General features: G+C 43.3%; 1 protein-coding gene across 2 annotated transcripts in view; it reads left to right on the top strand.

Annotated features, from left to right (window-relative positions):
* MRPS28 (mitochondrial ribosomal protein S28) overlaps positions 1-18,236 on the top strand; it is a 209,129-nt gene that overhangs the window by 133,256 nt on the left and 57,637 nt on the right. The window contains exons 5-6 of one of the 2 annotated variants that reach the window (XR_008528043.2): positions 10,103-10,239; positions 12,183-12,342. The gene's annotated coding sequence lies outside the window, so the exon portion shown is untranslated. The remainder of the gene's footprint in view (positions 1-10,102; positions 10,240-12,182; positions 12,343-18,236) is intronic. The other variant, XR_010141214.1, reaches the window with a different exon arrangement.

The raw sequence follows: 18,236 nt of genomic DNA, 5'->3' as shown, positions 1-18,236 counted from the left end.
CTGGAGCCGTGCTAAATTTTTAGCATTTCCCATATCAGGAGTTTCACATTAAGTCCAAGGAGTGAGGAAGGACAGCAAGCGTCTCACCATGGTGAGCATCTGACTTTCTCTAATGCTGGTTAAAGTATCAAGGCTGTGAGGAAACCCCTCAGAGGTAAAAGCTAAGGCTGGGTCCCTCCAGTAAGAATGCGAATGCCGCTTCTGCAAACTGAGTTTCTAAACTAGTATCTAACAAAGAGTAGAATGCCTTCTCAGGTCCCACTGCCCTTCTGCCTTTCTGCTGCTTTTTATCACACCCTATTGATCCAACTCTGCCTAGCCCGAGACTGAGGAGCTCTTGAGATCATGGAGTCAGACACATCTGCCACCTATGAACTGTGAGGTTCGGGCAGATTTCTGAACCTCCCTCAGCCTGTTTGATTACCCATAAAAGAGACCGTTGTGAAGAGTAAACAAGATAATAAAATCCCATGGAAAGTACCAAGCGCTGTTACCTCGTGCTTGTTAGTAGGCCGCACAGAGCGTCTTCCGAGGCCCTCCACTTGGGAGCTGAGCTGACAGTCACCCAGGTCTACACGCAGCCCCGTTCCGAGGCCATCACGCAGATCAGGAAGCGAGCACTCAGCAATTAACTGACCCGATTAGGGAGGAATGAGTGATGCCGACAGCGGCAAGGGCCTTCATGTCTTTCTCAAGAGCTCAAGCTCCCTCTCTGAGGGAGAATAAAGGCCATCATTTTTCAGGGGTTTCTTCAGGGATAAACTGGGAAGTGTTTGGCAATTTACTGATCCCTAAACTGGGAGAAGTAGGCCAGATCAGAGCAGAATTGGGTTGGTCAAAGTGCTCCTGCTCAGATGGCTTCAGATGAGAGAACTTTAGAGGAAGAGGCTGCTGTCTAATTGGGGAAGCAGAAGGAATCCCCTTGGACTTACACATTAAATAAAAGGGAGAATCTCATGATTAACAAGAAGAATTTAGTTATTTTGGAGGTCTGATCTGGAAGACTGTTTCGGATTCTCCTCCATGGTTTCATCTTCACCTCTGGGTTTCAGAGATGTTGAACCAAACCAGGAGACCGCAAGAGCCTCTGGTATGGGGCAGGGGCCCTTGGGGCGCCCCGGAAGGGGACGGGAGGTCACAGGCGCCCCGGCAGGGGATCAGAGGCTCGGGCGCCCCGGGAGGGGACGGGAGGTCACAGGCGCCCCGGGAGGGGAAAGGAGGCCACAGGCGCCCCGGGAGGGGATCAGAGGCTCGGGCGCCCCGGGAGGAGACGGGAGGGCACAGGCGCCCCGGGAGGGGAAAGGAGGCCACAGGCGCCCCGGGAGGGGATCAGAGGCTCGGGCGCCTCGGGAGGGGAAGGGAGGTCACAGGCGCCCCGGCAGGGGATCAGAGGCTCGGGCGCCCCGGGAGGGGAAGGGAGGTCGCCAGCCGCCGGCAGGCCGCGCAGGGCCTGGGGCTGTGAAAGAGCAGCGGCTGCCGGCCGGCCTTGCGCCCCGGCTCGCAGCCACCGCCGCCCCACACACGCGGGATCACAGGGGAGCTGACGTTTCATTTATCGACTGAGCGACTCTGAAAAAGGCCCCTGTGCCCAATTACCGCGGCGCGCCGTCTGCTCGGCGGCGGGCTGAGTTGGGAGGCGCGGGCGCCCAGTGCTGGGGGTGGAGCGGGAGGCGGCCTTCGAGGGAGCTGTGCCGAGGAGGATTCCTGTGTGAAAAACCAGCCGCCACCAAGCCCGCAGCGTCACCTCCTCACCCCTGGCGGCCTGGGAAAGCGGCGGCCGCGCGGGGGCCCGCCCTCCGCACGCCCCCGAGGCCGAGCCGCCAAAGGGCGCTGGTCTTCCCGGGCCCGAGGTTCAAGCGTCCGTCATTTCTCAGGACCTTTTCCTCTCTTATTTTCTTTTTCTTTCTTTCTTTCCTTTCAATTTTTTTTTTAAAGGAATGTGCCGGTGGCATTTGAGAGTACAAAAAAAAAAAAAAAATACTAATAACAAATGGGGCTTGGTTTTCTGTCTCGCCAGTCCCGGACTCTCCACGAAGCCGTCCCCAGAGGAGGCTCTGCCCCCTCGGCAGCCTTCCAGGGGTGCCCCGGGCCGCTTGGCTTCCTGACAGGGGCCCCGGGCTGCCCCCTCCGCCTATGGCCAGAGTGCATCTTCTCCAGTTTTATAAAGGCAGTCTTTGAATCTCTAGCTTTATCGATTTGTACTTAAAGATTTTCGTATTGACAAGGAAAAGCTCCTTTCCGCCACTCACTGCACGTAGGCGGGAGGCCTCTAATCAGCGATCTGTTAACCTGTTTACCAGACACCTGACAGGAAGGTGGCGCGGTGCAGTGCAAAGGACAATGGCCCGTGCGTCAGGAGCCCGGGGTCATGTTTCCAGCTTTTGCGAGGACTTCACCACCTCTACCCGCCGTGCCTCACTTTCTCCTAGGAGAGAGGCTGGATAAAGGCGCTTTGAGAAAGCTCCATTGAGGATTAGTGAGATAGTATCTGTGTAGAGCTCTGCGGTTCTGGAAGGAAAATGCTGTGTAAACAGAACTGGCTGAAATCAGCGCCCTGCTCACCGTTATTAATCTTGACTTCCCTTCCTTGTCTGTTTTGGCATCATTGTATAACACGATATGTATATGCGTGTGCCTGCGTGTATGCGTGTGTGTTTGGGGAGGTGGAGTGGGATTTGGGTTCAGAATAAAAACCAATCCCTTAAAAACTATTAAAGCCAGGTACATTCCAGGCTGGGAAACCCCTAACACTTGGCAGATGAAAGCACTGTCTTCTTTCAACTCTGTATTTCACATTTTTCTATCTGTGCTACATTAACTTTCAGAAGTTTTCTCTGAATAATCAAAAGAAGCAAAATGAAATTCAAGAAGTTATTGTTGTTGTTGTTTGCTTTTTTGCTTTTTTGCCTGTTTGCCCACATCCACATGTCTATCTTTGGAAAATTGTAAGGGACTTGAGCAAAATTTAATGTAAGAAATAAATAATTGCAGTGAATGAAACTAATAGTTCACAGGACACTACCTTATGTCTTGTGGACAACAAGAAGTTAACCAATTCTCTCTGTCCAATGCTGAAAGTTTAGTGTGGAGCTGGGTACAATGAGACCCTCTGATCCAGATGGTACTCCACTCAGCCTGGGAGAGTCACAGAAGGGCATTTAGAAGTTCCCCTGCTTTCAGCCGTCCTCCCACTCCTGTAACCTGGGGTCCTCCCACCCACCCACAGCCCCAAATCTCTCACATCAGAATGGCCAAGGGTAAAGCAGAAACATCGGAGCTGATAATGCCTTTAGCATACTACTCTGCAGAGGCCTGTGTGGCTCATGCTTGCATTAAAACAAAATATATAGCCTAATAAATCTGTTAATTGTAGATACTGCTTCACTTCTAACAAAAAACTTTGTGTTCTAAAGATTTAGGCTAAAAGAGCTGTTGATTTGTATGCAGGATTTTACTCTCCTAAAAATCAAGTAAATCAACTTAATGCCTTTTATGTATCAGGTGGAATTATAGACACCAGACAAGAAACATCCATCTATCTCCTTTCATTTTGTTACGTATTCTCAAGGGGCCACATGATTGGCAGTAACTTTCATTTTTATAAATTCTAAACTGGGTTTCTACTGCCAAATCCCAGGTGGTAGAAAAAGGCATCCTGAGGCATCCAGTCCATTAGGGCAACTGAAAAAGCTCTGCCTTCTCTTTCTAGAAGGCTTCCCTCAGTCCTTCCATTTATAAAAAATCATTTAGAGACATCACTAAATATACTATCATTATAACATTTGATTTACCAAAAAAAACTCAATTAAAATTTCAGTTAAGTTTAAGTCCTATAGATCATGATGAGTTTACTGAATTGATCAGAGAAGTTAAAAGACGAAACTTCTGTATCTTGTTCTACCCCTCGTGTTGCTGGCCTTCAGTAAGTCACTTCACTTGTCCGTTCCCATTAATAAAAACAGGAAAGCAGGATCTGTCATAAAACTGCCTGGGAAGTGATGAGAACTAAATACTTTTTTTGTGCGTTTTTTTTTAATAAGGAAATGCTCTGGTGAGGTAACACTTGACTCAAACAATGACTCCCAGCGTTAACTCTCAGACACACAACTATCAAATTAGAAAGCATTTTTAAAAAAAGACTTATATGGCCATGCACTGAAGGTCATATACCTTGTTATTAGGAGATTCCCACAGACACCCATTCAGGGCCTAGTTGCTTTTTCTTGAAGCACAATCCTAATAGTATTGGTTTGTTGTTGTTTTTCTTAAATCCACCTCACAATAGACCATTTGAATGGAAAAGATAGACTACTCACTGTAACTGATAACCTGAAGAGAGTTTCAGACTTCAGAAAAGAAGTGCCAAGTAATTTAAAAAACAAATAGGTTCATATGGAGTCATTGCATGTGTGAGCAAACTTCCCTTTCCAAGCCAGGCACCGTGGCTCATGCCTGTAATCGCAGCACTTTGGGAGGCTGAGGTGGGCAGATCACTCGAGCTCAGGAGTTCCAGACCAGCCCGGGCAACACGGCGAAACCCTGACTCTACTAAAAATACAAAAATTGCCCAGCTACTCCGGAGGCTGAGGCATGAAAATCTCTTGAGCCTGGGAGTGCAGTGGTTGCAGTGAGCCAAGATTATACCACTGCACTCCAGCCTGGGCAATAGAGCGATACTCTGTCTCAAAACAACAACAACAACAACAACACCACCACCACCACCACCAAACCTCTCCTTTTCAGCACAAAAGGCCATTAATATTCTCCATATAAATGACAAGAATTACGAACTTTAATCCTGAAGACAAGGTGAAATTACACTTATTGCACCATTTAGAAAGGCAAGCAAGTATAAGGATTATAAGGATTTTGATTTAAAATAGAAGATTTTAGCACTTAAGGGAATAAGCTTTAGTTAGTCGTGAAATAGATAAGTAGAATTCTTCATTCCTCAAGAATGTTAGGTAAATGAAGCATTTTAGTAGAAAAATTAACAGCAGCTTAGTTTTACCTGTTACTCCAATGGATGCGCTCCAGTTAAACCTCAGACTATAAGGGGTGGTTGGTTCTGTGCTGATTGCAGGAAAGATTATCATTCAGTTTACATCCTCTTTCCCTCGGATTTTCCATCCAAGAAGAGTTGAGGCCTAGTTTTGCTTAGTCTTGAGATCCCAATCCAGAGGAGGCTGGCTAAAGACCATTAGGTATGTTAGATTTGGGTCAAATTCTCTGTGTATGTCATTAAGAATTGGGAGGCAGTTTGATAAAATTACAGAAAATATCTGGGAAAGGCAAATTCAGAGCTGACCACAAGGATTACATGGAAAATTACACTAGAGGTGCACAGGGCATGTCAGACCACTGCTGGTCATGGTCCAACAAATATGAACAAAAGAATATCTGAGTTTCTCTAGAGAACACAAAAATAAGGAAACAAGATCAAAAGAACTCGGTTATGCCTGAGACATACAAAGAGGAAAAGAACTTATGTGAATGGAAATAGAGCATCAGAAATGAAATTCCAAGATTAAGATTTCATTTGTCTTAGCTCAATTGCAAGGATAACTGGTAGATGTTTCCAAAATTGATTCTAATATTTGAATTTGCAAAATCCTGGAAATTTCTAAAATCTGAGCTCTCATTAAAAAATGTTGAAAGCTCATATCTTTCCCTGGAGTAATAATTATAACGCTACATTAATAGATTTGACAGTGCCAAGACTTTCCTTGCTTTAAGAAAGGATGATGCATATCACAATATAAAATCACTTGAAAAAAAGAATTGTGTGCTTTCCCTGTATTATTTGATGTCTATTTCAAAACACACTCAAAATATCTCCTTTCTTCAGTAACTATGGTTGAGTTTATTTCTCTGCATTGCTATTTAGGGGTATCACATTTGTTGAGCACCAGCCCTGTTCTAGGTGCTTACCTAAGTTATCTCAGTTAATATTCACAACAATCCAATGAAGAAGGCATTTATTATCTTCTTTTTCTAGACAAGGAAGCTAAAAGCTTAAAGAGATAAGGTAACTTGCCCTTGGACACACAAGTAATGAAAATGATGGAATTAGTCTTCAAACCCAGTCTGTGTTTTTCTAAAGCAGATGCCCCTCCCATATGACTTCTCAAAGGAATGAGATTCCATTTGCTGAACTGGCTTATTTGTTCCAAGGTCTGAATGCACAGAAATCTTTAGGCATCTACAAATTTATGGAATATGTTTTGAAAATTTGAGTATCAGTGACATGTCAGAAATTTGGAATTCTTTTTACCCCCTTTTCAGTAAAGATTCAAACTTTTCAAAGTATCAATCTAGAAATTGAGTCAGGGGTCTGCATCTCATTTATTATTACTAAGTGGCTTAAAATGCATTTAGAGCTGCCTGATGAACATAAGTGCAAGCTAAGAAACATGAGTGTGTTCTTTCTGCAACTCAAAGAGAAGAAGGCATAGTCCTGTGTAATTGGACTAGGGGCTGGTATTGTGTTCTGACATAGAAAAAGGATTTGGAGTCTTTTGTAGCTGTGTACTTTCTACCTCTTTGTTTAGAGGTTTCAGCAATTCTGAGAGGTACAATAGGATAATAACACAAAGATGAGGTATGTGAAAAAGAAAATTAGGAAGCATTTAACCCATGGTATCAAATTTCCCTATTTTTTTTCAAAAAAGAAAATCTACATTTCCCATGATTTCCTTCCAGATAATAGTGTTTGTTCCTCAAATGAGCTACCTAAAGGACTACTATTTGCTTCCCACCTCTCTCTCCTCTCAGTGTGTGGTGGGGCTGGACTTGCGGGCAGCCAGACAAAATCTCAAAACTTTTATTTAATATAATTTTCATATTTAAAGAATGTTCATGATGTTAAGACCTCAAGAGTCAGGCATAAATACATGAAAAAATACATTTTAAAAGGCGTCATTTGAAATAAGAGAATTTCTGGTTTTGCTGACTTTAGAGTTCAAGGTTTCCATGTATTCTGTGAAGAATCTAGCCAAAGATCGTTGCATTGGTTTCTATCTTTCTAAACAAAAGTGAACAGTGTCTTAATTGCCAGGATAAGATAAGTACATATCTTGGTGTTCAAGTATGCATCTTGCAGTTGGGCATGACAGAACTGCCTGGCTCTGGGAAATATACTGAAGAGGTCAAGTAATGCACCCTCTCCATTCCTCTCAAATTTTTTTACCAAAAGCAAAAGAGAGGAGGTGTGATTCCAATATAAGGCCCATAAGCCCAACAGACAATTTTAGTAGCCAGTTCTGAGGTGACTTTCTATAAAAATGTAGCGATCGCACAGCCAGTTACAGAAGCTGTTGGCTTAGTGCAGAAGGAACCCATTAGAGGGGCCCTAGCAGAGCTTCTGAATGTTACCTTTGGAGAATATAATGTAGAAAATGATTCAAAACATGCAAGCATGTTTTCACTGCTCATTTTCCCTGCATCTTAAAGTTGGAGTACCTGGTAATCAGTCCTTCACACATATTATCTTCTCTTATCTACACTCACTCCTTAAGTGATTTGGATTTGCAGCCTGAACTTTTTCCAGAATTCCAGACACACACACATACACACACAACACACACACACAAAACCCTTTACTTAACATCGACTCCATTAGGATGTCCAGACAGTGTTGGAAAACTTAGCATCTCCAAAATAAACTTCTGATCCCCTTCACCTCCCACTTTCCACAGACTTCTGTCCCGACTCTGGCCAGTTGCTCAGGCCAAACATTTTGGAAATCACCCTTGGCTCCTATCTTTCATGTATACCCTATTTCTGATATCTCCGTAAATCCTTTGGATCTACCTTTAACATGGATCCAGCATTCAACTGTTTCTCACCATCTCTACTTCCATCACCTTAGCCCAACCCCTCATCATCTGTCACCTGAATTACTGCAGTAGCTTGCAAAGCAGTCTCCTTGTTTGTAACTCTGTTCCCTGATAGACATTCTCAAAACAGAAGCCAGAGTGATCATTTAAAAACCAAAGCCAAATTGTGTCATTTGTTGGATCAAAATGCTCCATCTAACTGAGGATGAACACCAAAGTCCCTAGAATGGCCGAAAAGGCTCTGCCCAATCTGCCCTGTATACCACTACCTTAGCTCCTAAACCTCACTCGTAGTATTTTCTCCAGCAATCTCTCCTTCCAGCCATACCGGCCTCGTTTTTCCTGAAATCCCCTCAGCCCACTGCCCTCAGGGCATTTGCCTTCACTAGGTCTGCTGCCTGGAATGATCCTTCCCCCTCCCACTTAGCCTGGTTCCTTCATTTCCTCAAATGCCACCTTCTCAAGGGGTCCTACTGAGACCACCGAATTTAAAGTTGCAACCCCTTTCTCACAATCCCCATCCCCTTGTCTGTTTTAGTTATCTCCACAGCATTTATGGCCTATTATATCATATTCTTGTTTACTTTGTTTATTGTCTATATCCCCCCACCCCTGGAATGTAAGTTCCATGAGGGCAGGGTTTTTTTTTTTTTTTTCTTCACTACTTTTTAAAATTCACTGCAGTATCTCCAGGGTTTAGAATAGTACTTGGTACATAGTGATGCCTAACAAATATTTGTGGAATGGATGAATGTTTTAGGACAAATAAATTCTGATAGTTGGGGACAATACCAGCCCTTCATGACAGATCTGTAATTGTTCTCAATGGCCTTCTTCAAAGTCAAACAGGTTACTCAAAAAGACCTATGAGACTAAATTTGTTATGACAGTAGAGAGTCCTCTAGAAAAACAATGATTACATTTTTGCCAGAGTCCGACACTAAAAACATCTTGTGGAAACCATGGTCATCAGCCATTCCGCAAATATTTAACAGACATCTACTAGGTGCTTTGGTGCATATAAAAAAGAAAGTAAGGAGATTGCCCTTCAAGGAGTTTGTTTTTGAGTAGGATTGTAAATATCTATAATATTCTATGAGAGATACGCACAAAAAAGTGTCATAAGAACATTTAGCTCTCAGAGTGCATGGAGACAATATTTTCAATAGCAATGGTCAAGAATTCCAATTACAGAGACCGGGCGCAGTGGCTCACGCCTGTAATCCCAGCACTTTGGGAGGCCGAGGCGGGCAGATCACCTGAGGTCGGGAGTTCCAGACCAGCCCGACCAACATGGAGAAACACCGTCTCTACAAAAAATACAAAAAATTTAGCAGAGCATGGTGGTGCATGCCCATAATCCCGGCTACTCGGGAGGCTGAGGTAGGAGAATCACTTGAACCCGGGAGGCGGAGGTTGCAGTGAGCTGAGATCATGCCATTGCACTCCAGTGTGGGCAAAAAGTGCAAAACTCAGTCTCAAAAATAAAAAATTTTTTAAAAAAAGAATTCCGATTATAGGTGTGCTGATCACACCTGTAATAGTAGCACTTTGGGAGGCTGAGGCAGGTGGATTGCTTGAGCCCAGAGTTTGAGATCAGCCTGAGCAATATAGTGAGACCCTCGTCTCTACAAAAGAAGAAAGAGAGAGAGAGAGAGAGAGACAGACAGAAAGAAAGAAAGAAAGAAAGAAAGAAAGAGAAAGAAGGAAGGAAATAAGAAAGAGAAAGAAAGAAAGAAAGAAAAAGAAAGAAAGAAAGAAAGATTAGCCAGGTATGGTAGAGTGTGCCTATGTCCCAGCTACTAGGGAGGGTGAGATAGGAGAATTGCTTGAGCCCAGGAAGTTGAGGCTGCAGTGAGCCACAATTGTGCCACTGCACTCCAGCCTGGACAACAAAACAAGACCCTATCTCATTTAAAAAAAAAAAAAAAAAAAGATACTTGAGGTAGGCCTTGAAGTGTGGTTAGGATTGGTCGGGGGAGACAGATACTGAGACACAAAGAAGCTATTAGCTGAATTTGTGGAAGTTCATCATCCTTAAAGGGTTTTTCTTTGGTAGAGGAGGAAGCAGTTTTGCTATGTTTCAGCTATTTTTGCTTTATCCTAAGTGCAATTTGGCTAAGGGGGGTTATCTCTCCTGAAGAGAAAGCTTTCCAGTAAGAGGAGTATGGTTACTTTACAGTAACACTAAGTATAAAATAATACATTCAGAAATTCAATTCCACAAATACATATGCCATGGCTAATTCATATATGCTTTATAGAGATGATTGCTGGGAGAAGTTGGAGAATGAGGAATGCACCAGAAGTCACAGGATTGGACTGTTTGCATTTAGCAAAAGGAAGTGAAGACCTTCTGCAGAGTGGTAAGAGTGCAAGACAGACGGAAAGCAGTCAAATGGTGAGTGAACAGTGTGGAAGGAGAGGCAAGGAGGGCAGACGGATATTCCTAGAACTATGCCCATGATGGGAGAAAAGGGGTTTCAGGCAAACTGGTAACCAGAGTTAGTTGGGTTCATTGGAAGTATTTATTTCTATATATATTTTCATAATATAATATTATTTTTTATATGTTATATATAGTATCACAGACAAAGAGAGAGAGAGAGAAAAGGGCAGGAGAGGGAGAGGGGGGAAATGGAAAATGCAGTATCTTACAGGATCTGCTGTTAGAGATTTCCTACCTTCCTCTGTAGTTAGTAACGTCACTGCTAAGGCCAGAGAGGAGGTCAGAGCAATGACAAAATATGTCAGAAGCTACAACTTGATAAGAATGGTTTTTGTCATTTCCTGGGGAATAAGCATCAGAGCCTTCTAAGATTAGAAGAGGTATTAGAGACCACTTAGTCGGATCCCCTTCTCACAAGTAAGGAAACTGAGGCCACAGGTAAAGTAACTTTTCCAAAGACAGATGGCGTACTCACTAGAGTAGACGCTTGTCCTCTCTAGTGGCCCAGTGTTGTCTCCACTGTGCTACTCCATAAAATCTGTAAGTATCACTTCTTTTTTTTTTTTTTTCTTTTTTTTTTTTTTTTTTTGAGACAGTCTCATTCTGTTACCCAGGCTGGAGTGCAGTGGCATGATCCCGGCTCACTGCAACTCCCGCCTCCTGGGTTCAAGCAATTCTCTTGCCTCAGCTTACCGAGTAGCTGGGATTACAGTCATGCACCACCGTGCCCAGCTAATTTTTGTGTGTGTGTGTGTGTTTAGTAGAAAAGGGGTTTCGCCATGTTGGCTGGTCTCGAACTCCTGACCTCAAGTGACCCACCCTCCTCGGTCTCCCAAAGTGCTGGGATTCTAAGCATGAGCCACGGCGCCCTGCCTCACTTCTTACTTTTCAAAGCCATGCTAACTTTGCATTCTTCTTTATAACATATATATTTTTGCTTTAGTATGAAAACAATATTAGTACTATTTTAACCAGAAAAACTGATGTTCATGAAGGTTTCACATAATTGCAACACATTGTTTGCTTTAGGCTACAGTTTGAGGCTCATGTAGCTCTATACCAAGACAGTGCTTCCTGTTCTGTAACTAGAATTGTTTCTTTGTGGTCCAGGAATGTAGGCTCTCCATGAAAATAAAGAATTTTCCTCTCCTTGTTGAAATTTCAGTTTTCACTAAGGCCTCACCTTGCCCTTTTGGGAGGAGAGCCTCCTATTCTCCATATAGGACAATCTGTTCCTGAACATTCACTTTTCCATTCAACAAGTACTTACTGAGTGCCTACTATGTGACAGACATTGTATTGTGGTAAACAAGACAGCCCCATGGGCCCTGACCCTATTAAGAGAGACGGAATAAACTATAAGCAGACATTCCTGCCTTTTTTTTTTTTTTTTTTTGAGACACAGTCTCGCTGTGTTGCCAGGCTGGAGTGCAGTGGTGTGATCTCGGCTCACTGCAACCTCTGCCTCCCAGGTTCAAGTGATTCTTCTGCCTCAGTCTCCCAAGTACTTGGGACTACAGGCGTGTGCCACCATGCCCGGCTAATTTTTGTGTTATTAGTAGAGACGGGGTTTCACCATATTGGCCAGGCTGGTCTCAAACTCCTGACCTCGTGATCCACCTGCCTTGGCCTCCCAAAGTGCTGGGATTACAGGAGTGAGCCACTGCGCCCAGCCACATTCCTGCCTTTTTAAACTTTTTTTTTTTTTTAACTTTTATTTTAAGTTCGGGGGAACTTGTGCACGCTGTGCAGGTTTGTTACATAGGAGTAAATGTGTATCATGGGGGTTTGTTGTATAGATTATTTTATCACTCGGGTATTATGCCTTTCCTGACTTTTCATCTCACTCTTCATAAACTCTGCATGATGAAAATAGTAGTAAATCCTCTGTTTAGGAAATTCAGTTGGAAAGCAAAAGATGATTAAAAAAACAAGACCCTCAACAGCAGCTTATCAATCTGGATGTAATTTTGACTCTGCCAAGATAATGAAAGCTAAACTGAACTATGAGATGAGACATTCTACTCCATTCCATCCCATTTTTGGAAAGATGAGGTGAGTCACTTGTACAAGGTCACTTGGCCAATTAGTGCCAGAACTGACTAGAAAACAGGTCATCAGATTCTTCTCTGCAATCTGCCCTAGGAATTCTATGGCCAAGTGTTGGTTTGGGGCACCCAGAGGACCCTGCACAAACTTCCTGCAGCCTCACGCATGGGGTTGAGGGATGTGCCGATTTCTTAGGTGCGGCTGGCGAAGTGTCTACCGTTTGACTTCATGCAGCGGGAAAACATCCTCCTTAGAACTAGAATCCAAGCTGCTGCTGCTTTTGAATTTTGAATCCCTGCCTTGTCCTTATAAAACAAACAGAATTCGGTGGTGTGTCTCTTCTACGCTGTGTTAGGTGTAAGCCGATCGCCAAGAATAAACAGCTACAGTAGGTGAACTGGGATTAAGATAGCCCAGGCAAATCCGGAGGTTGGGCACTTTTAATGGGGAACAGAGAAGCAGAAGGGCAAATGCGTTGCCAGAGCTGTGATAGCTGCCTAATGCTTCATCTATAGGCTCAATGCTTATCTTTCCGTCTCACCGCAGAAGATCAGTGTCTCCCAGCAGTGTACAGCCTGTGCCCAGACACTCAAAGGCCAGTTATTTTTGAAGATTATGTAAAAAGGCTTGTTGGGAGCTCAAAAAAAAAAAAAAATCAAATCACAAAGTTCTGTTTGTTCCTGTTGTCAGACTGAGATATGAGCCAGGGAAAGACGGAAGGAAAGACTAAAACTCTGTCAGATAGCACACGAGTGCACGTGTATGAGCCAAAACCGCCTGATCTTTTCATTACAACGGACCAAGCTACTTAGAGCATTGCTGCCTAAGGGGGGCTGTGTTCTTACTGTGTGGTGAGGGCTGGAACTGGCAGGAGATTTTCACACTGGTCGTTATGCACTTCCTGGCTGGAGAAGGAGGTTCTCTTCTATGTTTCTGTTTTAGTCAACAGCATCCTGTTTACCCAGTTGCCCTTTGGTGACTCAGCTTCTCCCTCCACTCCCATACCATGTCCATGATCTGGTCCTGTCCGTCCTTCCCCCTAAAGCTCTCCAAATCCATCTTCTTCTCTCCATCTCCAATGCCACACCAAGCCACATTCACCTTTATTCTCAATTTCTGCGATATTCTAACTAGTCTCCCAGCATCTGATCTTGACGATGGCACCCCACCCCTCCCCATCCAACAATCCACTCTCTACTCTGCAAGCAGGGTATCTTTTTGAAGCGTAAATCTAATCTGTTTAAAACCATCAGTGGCTGGCCAGGCGCAGTGGCTCACACCTGTAATCCCAGCACTTTGGGGGCCCAAGGCAGGCAGATTGATTGCTTGAGCTCAGGAGTTTGAGACCAGCCTGAGCAACATAGTGAGACCCCGTCTCAAAAAAAAACTTTTTTTTTTTTTAATCAATTGCATTTTTTTGCTCTTACAATAAAAACCAAACTCCTTAACATGACTTACAAAGTGCTCCCTGAGGTCAGGTCTACCCACCTCTCTATCATCACCCTGCTGTGTTATTCCCCTTGTTGTGCTGTGCCACCCACCCTGCCATCCTCCCAGTTTCTCAGATGCCCCATTTTCTACTGCTTCAGGGCCTTCAGCATATACTTCTGTCTACTTGGAAGGCTCCTCCCACCACCTAGCCTAGGTAATTCCTTAATATCCTTTAATTCCTTAGAGAGAATTTCTCTGATCCCTCTGCTACGTCTCTTATATGCTCTCTTAGCATCGAAACTTTTTATTTGTAGTATTTATCAAGTTTATTAAATAATTGGCATTTGCTTAATATCTGTCCCTTCTAATATATGCTTACAGTGAGGGCATGTACTGATCTGTCAACAGCATCAAGGGCAAGTCACTTGGCATGTGGTAGCACCCAGACTTAGCTAAATGGGAGGAAAGACATCTTTCACTGGGCCACCACTAGTCTGTGTCTTTTTTTTTTTTTTTTTTTGAGACAGGATCTCTCTCTCTCTCTCTCTCTGTTGCCCAGGTTGGAGTGCAGTGGCACCATCACAGCTTACTGCAGCCTCCATCTTCCAGGCTGAAGTGATCCTCCTGCCTCAACCTCCCAAGTAGATGGGACTAGAGGCATATGCCACCATGCGTAGCTATTCTATTTTTAGTAGAGATGAGGTCTTGCTGTGTTGCTCAGGTTGGTCTCAAACTTTTTTTTTTTTTTTGAGACAAGGTCTGGCTCTGTCACCCAGGCCGGAGTGCAGTGGTGCCATCTTGGCTTACTGCAACCTCTGCCTCCCAGGCTCAAGCAATCTTCCCACCTCAGCCTCCTCAGTAGCCGGGACTACAGGCGCATGCCACCACACCCGGCTCATTTTTTTTTTTTTTTGTATTTTTGGTAGAGACAGGGTTTTGCCATATTGCCCAGGCTGGTCTCAGACTGCTGGGTTCAAGGGATCCATCTACCTTAGTCTCACAAAGTGCTGGGTTTACAGGTGTGAGCTATTGCACCCAGCCTCTATTTCTTTTTTAATAATCAGATTGCTCAAAAGAGTTGTCCACTGCTACTTTCTTTATACTTTCTCACTCGTGTACTCATTGCAGAATTGTTTCTGACTTCTCCACTTCCATAACTAATAATAAAAATACAAAGAAGATCCACAGTGACCTCAACATAGCTAAATTCAATGAACATGTGTATGTGATATATGTTGTATATGATATGTAAGGGTTCATACTGGGTAATCAAACAGGTAGAGACATCATTCCTGCCTTCCTGGAGCCAGGAGACAGGGGAGCTAATGAGTGTCTACAATACAGGAAATCATTGCTTTATGGAAGTACACATAAAGTGTGATGAAATTACACTGCTTCTCTAGGCAGTCTGCTAGAGGAGATGACAATTATTTTTCTAGTAAGTCAGCTGAACTCTTCAGCTAAGAATTGCAGGAAGAAAAGGAGACTGACAAAGTGAAAAATGCTGAGTGCTGTAAGAGAGAAGAGCACAGGTACAGTGACAAAGGGAAGCAAGAGAACTTCCAAGGGATGTGGAAAAGAGAGTTGCTCAGGGGATTCGTGAACAAGGTGATACTTGATCCAGATGCTGAAACATGAATAGGATGTGGACGTTTTGAAAGTCAGATGGCTAAGAAGCTGGAAGGATTCCCTCTCTAAAAGACTGCAATATGGAAGGCAAGAAGGGAATTTCATCTCCAAGTGGGAAGGCCCCACTGATTTTAAGGAATTAGGGGTAAAATGGCAATAGCACCTGTGCCAACACTGAGTGATGTTTCCAGAGGATTGTCAATTAGGTTATTTTCTTTGATCACATGTACGGTGTTTTTACTGAACGGGAAGCCCAGAAGCAAAAGGGTAGGGGGAACTGTAAGTGTTAGTTCGTCCCTTGCAAACTATCTCCATCTGCTCCGTGCTACTTAATCTGTTCTAAATGAGGGAGGAACAATGTAACTGAACGGGACTTTTTCCCTCTGTTTCTATGAGTTTAACTCAAAAAAACCCAAGCCATTTTGTATACCCTTTTCCTGCTCTACTCCTTAAACTCCCCTCTCTACTCCTCTTTGGGTCTGTTGGCAGAAAGAAAGGGAACAATATTCCATTTGTGAGTGAAAAGAGGACACACGATAGAATGGTTTAGAAATGGAAACAATGCCCCACATAAAGGACTTGTTCTTGGCTTCTCCCTCCATGCACCCCACTGAGTTTTTCTGAACTGTGTCAGGACACTTCCCTCCATCCATTGTCCCAGGGAGCCAGGAATGGTTTCTGTTGACTGGTTTTTAAGTTTCGGCCAATGTCACTATCAATTGGAACATCACAAATTAAAAAGCATGATGGCCCTAGGATACAGATACAGAAAGCGAACATAAAAAGAAAACAGAGAGGAAAAAAATAATTTGGATTTTTGCTTTCTGGCTTCAGGATCAAGAATGTGAGTGTTGGGGAGGGTTGCTGTTTTATGAGTCATATTGTGGCAGCTCTAGGATCAGTAATGAAAACATTACAGTGATGAGTGAGGCCTAGTCCCTGGGGGGGTAGTGCAGAGAGGACAAGGGCCTGCCTTGGGCTGGCAGCAGCAGATACACAAGACAAAACAATAAACAGTGAAGGTGAATGAGGCAAGGAGGAAGAACTTAGTAACCCAGGGCTGTTTTGCCAGAGAACAGCCCCTTTCACAGCCGCCTGGTAACTCCACTGGAAGTGGTAGGAAGGCAGGCCAAAAGAGGTTCTTTATGCATTAAAAGCCTCATCCCAATTATGAAGTTTACAGGCTTCACGGGAGACATTTTGTTGTGTGTCAAGCCACATGCTGTTTGAACGAATGAGACTCCACAAATACCTTATAATTTAGTTTCCCTAATAATCTCAGTGGGGCAATATCTTTTATACTCAACTCTACTGCAAACTTTGTGAGGGCAGAGATAGAGTCACCTGGTCTTGTGTGTGCATACGTTCTATTAAGGCATAATTAACATATATTATCATTTACAGATCTTCAATGCTTAATTTGATGAGGTTTTTTTTTTTTTTTTTTTTTTGAGACAGAGTCTTGCTCTGACGCCCAGGCCAGAATGCAGTGGCACGATCTCGGCACACTGCAACCTCTGCCTCCCTCCTGGGTTCCAGTGATTCGCTTGCTTCAGCCTCCCAAGTAGCTGGGATTACAGGCGCGTGCCACCATGACTGGCTAATTTTTGTATTTTTAGTAGAGGTAGGGTTTCACCTTGTTGGCCATGTTGGTCTCGAACTCCTGACCAGCCTCGACCTCCCAAAGTGCTGGGATTATTGGCATGAGCCACTGCACCCGGCCACTCTATTTGATGACAATTATATTGCGCCTGGCCACTCAATTTTTGACAGTTATGTACATTAATGTGACCACGATCCAAAATAAGATATAGAACATTTCCATTATTCCAGAAGGTTCCCTCGTGCTCCTTTTTAGCCTTCCCCATTTCCCTTCCCCAACAAAACAGCTGGCTTTCTGAATTCTGTCGCTGTAGATTAGTTTTGCCTGTTCTTGGATTTCATATAAATGGAATTGGATGGTATGTAGTCTTTCCCTTAACATGATGTTTTTGAGATTCAGCCATATTGGCATGTGTATGAGTAATTCGCTCTTTTGTGAGTAATATTCCATCGCATGAATGTATCACAATTTATCCATTCTTCTGTTTATCTCCTGGTGATAGACATTTTGATTGATTAATATTTGTCTACTATAAATAAGGCTCTCTGGAGTGGGGCATATGTTTTCATTTCAATACCTAAGAGTGAAATCACTAGTTCATAGTACCAGTGTAAGTCTACCATCATAAGAAAATTCAGAACAGTTCTCCAAAGTGGTTGTAATATTTTGCATTCCTACTAGAATGTATGAGAGTTTCAAGTATTCTACATCTTTGACCACAGGTAGTGTTGTCAGTCTTTTATGGTTTAGCCATTCTAGGGGTGTGAAATGGTGTATCATGGAAGTTTTAATTTGCAACTCCCTGATAATATTGCTGTGCACTTTTACAATGCTTTCTTGGTCAATCATATTTCTTATTTTGTGAAGTGTCTATTCAAGTCTTTTGCCCATTTTTTAAAGTATTGTTTGCCTTTTTATTGGTAATGCATAGGACTTTATTATATATTCTGGGTTTTTTTGTTGTTGTTTTTTAAATAGAGACACGGTCTCGTTATGTTGCCCAGGCTGGTGTTGAACTCCTGCCCTCAAGCAATCTTCCTGCCTTGGCCTCCCAAAGAGCTGGGATTAGAGGTATGAGCCACTGTGCTCATTTTATATTCTAGATATAATTTTAAAATTAGGTTTATGTATTCAATTACCTTTCCTACTCTGTGGTTTGTCTGTTCATTTTCTTAATGGTGCTTTTTAATGAACAAATTTTTTACATCTATATACATATATGTATATTTTTTAAGAT

This window comes from Pongo abelii, chromosome 7, assembly GCF_028885655.2.
Source record: "Pongo abelii isolate AG06213 chromosome 7, NHGRI_mPonAbe1-v2.0_pri, whole genome shotgun sequence".
Lineage (NCBI taxonomy): Eukaryota > Metazoa > Chordata > Mammalia > Primates > Hominidae > Pongo > Pongo abelii.
The sequence above is the reverse complement of the archived record's forward strand: the minus strand, read 5'-3'. Positions and strand labels throughout refer to the sequence as shown.